Below are 9,524 nucleotides of genomic sequence, written 5' to 3' on the forward strand. Positions count from 1 at the left end.
TGAAACAAAATATTAAATGCAAACACTTTTTTTCTGGGTCCCAGGAGGATATGACCAGCACACGACGAAGAACATCCAGATAGTCTTTATTACAGGCAGGAGATACAAGGGAGATAAACACAACTGTAAACACAGGGCTTATAAACACTGAGAGAAATTGTTCAGAACACAAAGCACCTGAACAGAATGATTAACTGATAGTTACAGAAGACTCAAACACAAGGAAAAACAGAACATAGGCTACGCCTGCACTGTTAGATGTCACTGTAGATTGGCAGCACAGTACAGACCAGTACCATGCCACATTTCAGTAAAACACCGTAATTTATATTGCATTCTGGGTCATTTTGACTGAGCTGGAATATTTTGCAGTATATTTTAGCATTGCTGTAACCTTGATGTAATAGACATTATTCACAGCAGCGCAATCTTTGGTTTTTAACAGAAAGGAAAGTGAGGCTGTGAGGGAGTCCTCCATCTCTTCAGTGGGTTGTACTGTTATTTTAAGGATTAGTTCATTTTAAAATGAAAATTACCCCAAGCTTTACTCTCCCTCAAGCCATCCTATGTGTATATGACTTTCTGATGAACACAATCAGAGTTATATTAATAATTATCCTGACGCACCCAAGCTTTATAATGGCAGTGAACAGGACCAACGAGTTTGAAGCTCAAGAAAGTGCCTCCATCCACATCCATCCATCATAAATATGGCTCCGGGGGGTTAATACCAGGTAGCATGTAATCACTGAAACAATGTTGAGTCAGTGTTGATGCGTCAACGCTAATTGCATTGAATTAACCTTACAAAGTGATGTTGCTTCAGTATCACTCTTGCCCCCTCAGTTAATGTTGAAGCAATGTTGAGATTTCAACCTCAAAATATTGTTGAATCAACATTACGCTTTGATTGATTCTACATCACTGCTGTTGAATCAATATTGAAATGAACATAAATGATCAATGGTTACATCAGTGAATCAATATTACACTGTGGTGTTGATTCTACATTACTGTTGTTAAATCAATATTGAAATTAACAAAAATAATCATTAGTAATATTGTTTGATCAATGTTAATGTGATGTTAACATGCATTGCTCGATAAGCAAACTGCAGGGGGTCCAGGATGGGTCCAGTAATGTCCTTCAGGTAGGCCAGCACCCATCTTTCAAATGACTTCATGACCACAGATGTCATTAAGTCCTGCGATTTTGGGTTTCTTTGGGATAGGGATGACGGTGGAGCATTTGAAGTGCGAAGGAACTTCTCCAGTGAACTGTTGAAGATCTATGTGAAGATAGGGGCCAGCTGGTCAGCACAAGATTTCAGACAGGCTGGTGTTACGCCATCTGGACCTGGTGCTTTTCTTGTCTTCTGCTTACGGAAGACCCGATACACATCCTTTTTACAGGGCCGAAGTGAACGAGGGGGGAGAGGGGGGTTGCTGGAGGTGTTGATGGATGCATGGAGAGAAGATGAGAATGGGTGTGGGGTGTGAGACAGGGTTTTGTAAACCTGCAATAAAACTCATTCAAATCATCAGCCAGTTGTTGATTCGACACAGTGCTGGGGGTTGGTGTCTTGTAGTTGGTGATGTCTTTCAGTCCTTTCCACTCTGATGCAGGGTGGTTGGGTAAAACTGGTTTCTCAGCTCTTTGGAGTACTTTCTCTTAGCCACTCTGCTCTCATTTGTTAGTGTGTTTTTGGCCTGTTTTTATAAGGCTCTGTCACCATTTTTCTTTGGCCTGACAAAGCTGAGTTTTGCAGTGAACCACGGTTTGTCATTGTTGTAAGATAAATGAGTCCTGGTAGGAATGCACATATCCTCACAGAAACTGATATATGATATGACAGATTCTGTGAGCTTATCCAGATCAGTGGCAGCAGCCTCAAAAACACTCCAATGACCCATGACCCAGGCCACAGCCAGTGCGGTGTTCCAAGGCAGAGTCGTGGCAGGGAAAAGCCATGGTGGAGACTTGGGAGAAGGAACCAGGATTGCAATCTCCTGCGACAGAGTCCACCACAGTGGAAAGCCAGACGGAGCTAAGGAGATGCAGAGCCAGGTTGACACTGCAGGTCTGGATGGCCAAGGTGGAGCTGACAGCTCATGGGACTGAGGTGGAGGCGGGGAACTGGAAGACCGTGGTAGAGCCAGTGCGACTGTGGACATTGGTGGAGCCGGAGGAAAGGCAGAGCACAGTGGAGCCGAAGGGATGCAGGGCAGAGATGTAACCAGGAGCCAGAAATCCCGTGGTGGAACCAGGTTGATGTCTAACCAAGGCGGAGACGGGGGGGGATAAGGGAGCCTGGTGGGATGACAGTCCAGGGTGGAGTTGAAGGAGCACTGAGCCAAGTGCAGCCAATGGGTCGAAGGACCAAGGTGGAGTCCGGGGCTCTGTGGCTGGAGGCAAAGAGAGAGACAGGGGATCCTCATGCCGAGGCAAATGTGGGGACTGGAAGACCCGAGGCGGATCCGCTGCACTGCAGGGGACCAACTGTGGATGAGCTGAGGAACTCACAGGAACCAGCAGAGGAAAAGCTGATAAACAAGCTGCCTTTGGTAGAGGAGGTAAGGGAGGGAGACTGGAAGGGTACTCTGGAAGCATCGGAAACTCTGGAGACATGGGAAAACCTGGATATACAGGAAAGTCTGGAGACACAGGAAACTCAGATCTGAGCAGGACCAGCAATAACGGGGGATTCAAGGATATTACCTCCTCTAATTCATCCATTATATTTCCAGAGGCCAAGACTTATTCACAGTGGTGGATTGTGGGCGGGGCTTCCATCAATGCCCTCAAACTCCAAGTATTCCCTGGCAAGTTCTCTGCGGCAGGCTTAGGCTCCTTGTCTGTGGTGAAATCAGGCTGTAGCTCCATCTATCTGTGTAAAGGCTGGCTGGGCGCTAGGTCTGGAGTGAGACTGGTGTCCTCCACTGGGCTGATGGTGAATGCAGAGTTGTTATTCACCTGTACCCACTCCACACATGCTGCAAAATCCTGATGTGGACCGCTCCCTGGGAGGCGTGCCCCAAATGTGGATAGTGAGTTAGAAATGTCAACTCGAAAAAGTCCCTGGTGTGTGACTCCAGGGAGCGGTCATTCTTCTCGGGGCATAACAGAAGTACTGCGGGTAGATCCATATGTCCTATTTTCTGTTACGAGTTGCTGTGATCAAAGTGCATGATGAAGAACATCCAGTACAAATAGTCTCTATTACATACAGGCAGAAGATACAAGAGAGATAAAGTAAACATAACAACTGTAATTAAACATGACTGGACAAGGAAATGAAAGAACACAGGGATTATAAACACTGGGAGAACTAGAAACCAAAATACCTGAACAGAATGATTAGTTACAGGAGACAAACTAGAACTCAGGCAAACAGAACATACAAACATTAAACAATATTAACAACAACTTTTGATTTGAATAATGTTGAACTTAATATTAACTATGATTCATAAATGCTCAGAAGTGTTTTTCATTGTTAGTTCGTGTTAACTACTGTAATGTTAACAAATGGAACCTTATTGTAAAGTGTTACCAGATTAATTAATTAAAATAAAATGAACTAACCATGAGCTTTTGTTACGGGTGGCTGGTAGAGAGATGAGGCAGATACGGATTTCCACGATAATAGAGACTTTACTTCAAACAATGGCAATGAACAACAGACAGACACCTTAACAAAACAGAGAACGGACGAGGAGTGAAGGGAGTGAGTGCAATATATGGGGAGTGCTGACAATAGAGTCCAGGTGCAGGTGATGAGTGACGATGAGGAGCAGACGAGGGAAGTGAGTGCAGGTGTGGAGAACAGGAGGATTCTGGGAAATGGAGTCCAGGGAAAGAAGGGATCTGTAACAGTACCTCCCCCTCCCGGTAGGCGCGTCCTCGCGCCGTAGATGTAACAACCGGGAGGGGGGCGGGCGCCCTGGAGACCTCAAACCGGAGCAGGGGAAGGAGTAAACTGGAGTGGAGGTCTCCAGGGCAGGTCCAAAAACCATGGGGGGTCAGGAGCCGTGGGCAACCATGGCGGGTCAGGGGTTGAAGGCAGCCATGGCGGGTCAGGAGCCGTGGGCAGCCATGGCGGGTCAGGGGTTAAAGGCAGCCATGGCGGGTCAGGAGCCGAAGGCAGCCATGGCGGGTCAGGTGCAGCGGGCAGCCATGGCGGGTCAGGTGCAGCGGGCAGACATGCAGCGGGCATACATGGCGGGTCAGGTGCAGCGGGCAGCCATGGCGGGTCAGGTGCAGCGGGCAGCCATGGCGGGTCAGGAGCCGAAGCCTTCGAGGCGTTGAGCCCAGGCGTCGCTGAAGGACTGGCGGGTGATGGCGGAACCGAAGGCTCCGCCGACCGAAGCGCAGCCGGGGCTCCAGAAGGCCGCAGTGAAAGCAGAAGGACAGCCAACAAAACGAACACCGGGGGGAGTGAGGAGGCCAACTGAATCCGAGGGACGGAGTGACGGAGCGGAGACGGAGGAGTGAAGTCCAGAGGGGAGGGCAGGCTGATGAATGACCAAGGTGTGAGTGGAGGCAGGATGGAGACTGGTGAAGCTGGAGGACTGATGGGCAACGGTGGAGCAGAGGGAGGTTGGAGCCGGGGTGAAGGTAATCGCCCAGAGGTCCGAGGTGGAGATCTGGGCGAGGGGGCTTGAGGTGGAGGTGCAGTATAGACATGACTTGGAGGAGGCGGGAGAGGGAGGCTGGGAGGGAAAACAGTCTTTGGGCTGGAGGGTTCAAAAACACAGTTCATAGGAGCAGTAGGTTCGGCGGCGGCGGCGGCTGGAGCGGCTGGCTCGGCGGCGGCGGCTGGAGCGGCTGGCGCGGCGGCGGCGGCTGGAGCGGCTGGCGCGGCGGCGCGGCTGGAGCGGCTGGCTCGGCGGCGGCGGCTGGAGCGGCTGGCTCGGCGGCGGCGGCTGGAGCACTTTGCTCGGCGGCGGCGACTGGAGCACTTTGCTCGGCGGCGGAGACTGGAGAACTTTGCTCGGCGGCGGAGACTGGAGAACTTTGCTCGGCGGCGGAGACTGGAGAACTTTGCTCGGCGGCGGAGACTGGAGAACTTGGCTCGGAGGAGGAGACTGGAGAACTTGGCTCGGAGGAGATTGGGGTTGAGGGCCATTTCATCCCCTCAAATACAATTAAAATCCCCACAGGCACTGGAGCTGGCTCTGTGGGGACTGGAGCTGGCTCTGGAGATACTGGAGCTGGCTCTGGAGATACTGGAGCGGGCTCTGGAGATACTGGAGCGGGCTCTGGAGATACTGGAGCGGGCTCTGGAGATACTGGAGCGGGCTCTGGAGATACTGGAGCGGGCTCTGGAGATACTGGAGCGGGCTCTGGAGATACTGGAGCGGGCTCTGGAGATACTGGAGCGGGCTCTGGAGATACTGGAGCGGGCTCTGGAGATACTGGAGCGGGCTCTGGAGACACTGGAGCGGGCTCTGGAGACACTGGAGCGGGCTCTGGAGATACTGGAGCGGGCTCTGGAGATACTGGAGCGGGCTCTGGAGATACTGGAGCGGGCTCTGGAGACATTGGGGCCGCTTTCTTCCTCCTCCTCCGCTTACTGGGCCCAGTAGCGGAATATGGGTCCAGCCTGGGGCAGGCAGGGAGTTCGCTGGAGCGGTGTGCGGAGGAAGCCGGAGGTTGACTAACTGGCCCGGCCAACCGTGTTTCTGGATGGACCGGACGACAACACTGATCCTGAACCTCTTTCACTAAGAATTTGGAGCCATTCAACCACAAAATTAAATTGATAGTTTCGCTTAAGGAGAAACAAAAAACAGGTTCATCAAAACGGATAGTGTCGTCATCCAATCCATCCAAAAACAGGGAGATCAACTGAGCGTCGGGCCAGTTAGACAAGTAAGCAAGCTCAACGAACTCCTCCACATACCTCTCCAGCGAACGTCCTACCTGCAGGAGCCCGATAATGCGTTCGCTGGCTGTTAGGGTGAGAGGCGATGGAGGAGCTGGATCCAGGGAGCTGGGGAAAGTCTCCATTTTTTTTTTTTCATGGAAAATCCGGTCGGTTTAGGTCCGTTCTTCTGTTACGGGTGGCTGGTAGAGAGATGAGGCAGATACGGATTTCCACGATAATAGAGACTTTACTTCAAACAATGGCAATGAACAACAGACAGACACCTTAACAAAACAGAGAACGGACGAGGAGTGAAGGGAGTGAGTGCAATATATGGGGAGTGCTGACAATAGAGTCCAGGTGCAGGTGATGAGTGACGATGAGGAGCAGACGAGGGAAGTGAGTGCAGGTGTGGAGAACAGGAGGATTCTGGGAAATGGAGTCCAGGGAAAGAAGGGATCTGTAACAGCTTTACGTTTGTTACTGTTGTTAATTTTTTAAGGTTAGTTGATGAAAATATAGCTGTTCATAGTTTGTTCATGTGCATTAACTAATGTTAACAAATACAACTTTTGAGGGTGGGGTTCAGTTCCCATCATGCATCATGCAGGTCTCTCTTATAGACTCAGGATGTGTCCGAAATAATATACTCTCTTGACTATTTTGGATAAGTACTTTGTGAGCGCTAAAAAGTACTAAGTACTTTTTGTATAGTATGAACATGTGTAGTATGCATAGCTTGACATTAACACCCGCCAAATGCTGGTGTATTTCAGCAGTGGCGTGTAACGCAGTCACTACTAGTAGCCACTTTGGTGGGTTGAATTTTATATTTACATTTTTTAACTGTAGTCTTTAAAAAGGCAACTGAAATAATAAACTAAGTGCAATATAGTGTTGTCAGAAATATAGATTTTTCGATAACGATACTGAAATATCTGAAACACATCCAATACTCATTTTCAGCAGAATAGATACACAATACCAGAATTTTGACGTGGGATTGCATGTATTGCGCATAATTTCACTCATTCCCGCAGATTTTGTGCTCACACCCAAAGTGTGCACGCATAAAGCCGACTCTCAGTACTATGTTGAGTTCTTTTTCGCTGCTTAAACAGTCAAAAACACACAAAATAATGTCAAAATGACAGTCTTGGCAAGTATTCACGGAGACACAGTCAGTTATGTTTTCAAGGGTTAGTTCACCCAAAAATGAAAATTCTGTTTTAATTAAGGTTGAACCACTGTAGTGGAAGTGTTAATTGTGTGTAACACTTCAGTTTTTTTTTTTTTTTTTAGCAGAATTTTCATTTTTGGGTGAACTAACCCTTTAAGAGAACATAAACAGTTGAGAAAGAAAATGCATTTGTAACAGTATAATGGATCCGTGCGTCAGGTCTTAAAGTGACAGCAGCCTAAGCTGTCAAATTATGAGATAATATTAAATATATCTATATGGCAGTTTTCCCCCATGGTATCGACATTAAAGGGGTGGTTCAGTGTTTTTTTTCTAGGCTTGATTGTGTTTTTGGGGCACAGTTTAACATGTCTTAATGCTTCGTTTTTTTTTTTTTGTTTTTGAAAACGCTGTATTTTTCATATATTTTACCTTTATTCTACACCTGTTTCCACTGTCAAAACGGCTCATTTGACTTCCTTCTTCTATGAAGCCACTCCCTCTGAAATACGCAATGTGCTCGGATTGGTTAGCGGGCCCAGTGTAATCCAGAGCCATCGTGATTCGCTGAAGCATCCGGAAACACTACGCCCCTTACCATTTGTTACTGGTTACATGGGCTTCGGTTATATTATATGCTCAATTTGATTATATTGCTGTATCAAATTGAGCCTGAATCAGACCCAGATGAACAGCAATCGCGGCTTTTAAAGGATGTTTATTAATGGTATTTCATTTAGTATTTGTGTCAACGTGTTCAGATATGCTGTCACTGCTGTTTGTTAGCTTTCAATATACAGTTTTATCCTGATGCCGAATACATGACTGAGTAGTCGCATTTTTGTAAAGGTAGCGTTTCATTTACAGCATGAACAACTGTTTGTCTATGAATATAGATGTTTGTTGGTGTTTGTTGGAGAAGTATGCACTATAATTCAGCTAACTGTATAGCAAAGCTAAAACGAGTTGCACTTTGTATGTCCTTGATGCAACCATGGGTTCTATTATTTTTTGTTGCGTCCGGTGTACACTCTTCCGCTTCCACATGCTGTGCCACATGGCCTCGCCCACTTTGTTGTGTGTTCCCGGGGGGGTGCTTTGCAGGGTTTATGATGTCACCAACCCGAGAAGAAGCTCATTGTTGTCCAAACCGGCCGGTTTTTAGGCATTAAACTGCCATAACTTTAAAAGACAATATCTCCAATTTGCATTGAACTTTCAGCGCTGTAACTTTGCAGATACTGTTTATGCTCAAACTGCAACATTACACACTAACTAAAGTTAAAAAAGTGAAATCGAACTGAACCACCCCTTTAAAATTGTGGCCAGTGAAAATGCTGAGTGTCTTTAATGTCAAGCCCTGGTAGTATGTATGTAATCCAGATGTACATAATTCATCATGCTGTCATATTTATGTGACCTACCAGCATCAGATGTGTCGCTTCACTACCATTAATTAATTTAAACTAAGTTTCCCCAACTCAATGAAATTAAATTTGAAAATTAGGGTTTGCAGTAAAGAAAAGAAAACAAAAATTAACACAATAAATAACAGCAAAAGGCATTTTAGGCCAATTTACAGTGATTGTGAGCCAAGGTCAGATTAAGTCACTAAATATATTATTAGTTAGATACAGTATTTAGTATTTCATGTGTAATTTCATGAACATTATACATACCCACTAAATAAGAACGTAAGTATTCAGATGACTCATTAGGAAGAAAAACATTACGAGATCCATCATTAAATATTATTTAAGAAAAATTAATGATTAGTCCTATAACTTTGCATTCTAGTTGGCATATTAGACCTTTGGTCTTTTTTTGCTTTAGTTTTGCTACTTTCAGCAAACAACTACATCAATTCACATGATCCCCTCACTAAGTCTACCAACAAAATACAAAGTCTGTTTATGCACATTTACTTATACTTACTTACAGTCAAACATTATAAGTCAGCTTCAACACACCTTGGGTTGTTGTAAATTGTAAGTTAAATAATCATTATCCCATTCCTTTGCCTTGCTGAACCTGAATGACGATATGAAACACATATTTTGTTCCAAGCATAGCAGAAATTCATTCTACTCATTCTATTTATGTTATATATGAAGGTTGCAAATTCACCTATCACATCAAAATGAACTAAAGCATTGGCCACCAGTGGAGGTACGACATTAAAAACATTAATAATCAATATGTATATGTGTATTTCATATTGTTATTCAGGTTCAGCAAGGCAAAGGAATAGGATAATGATTATAAATTTACAACAACCCAATTACCACAGGTGTGTTGAAGCTGACTTATAATGTTTTACTAAGTAATTTGTTCTTATCTAAAATGTCTAAAATGTAAGCGACTCGATAGTAATTACTTTTTTATAGGACTAATGTATCAAAGCTACATGCTGCAGAAATAGTAACAGTATGGTAATTTGCTATTCAGGATATAGTCATGGACTTCAGTCACTG

Source organism: Chanodichthys erythropterus, chromosome 13 (genome assembly GCF_024489055.1).
Source record: "Chanodichthys erythropterus isolate Z2021 chromosome 13, ASM2448905v1, whole genome shotgun sequence".
NCBI classification, from domain to species: Eukaryota; Metazoa; Chordata; class Actinopteri; order Cypriniformes; family Xenocyprididae; genus Chanodichthys; species Chanodichthys erythropterus.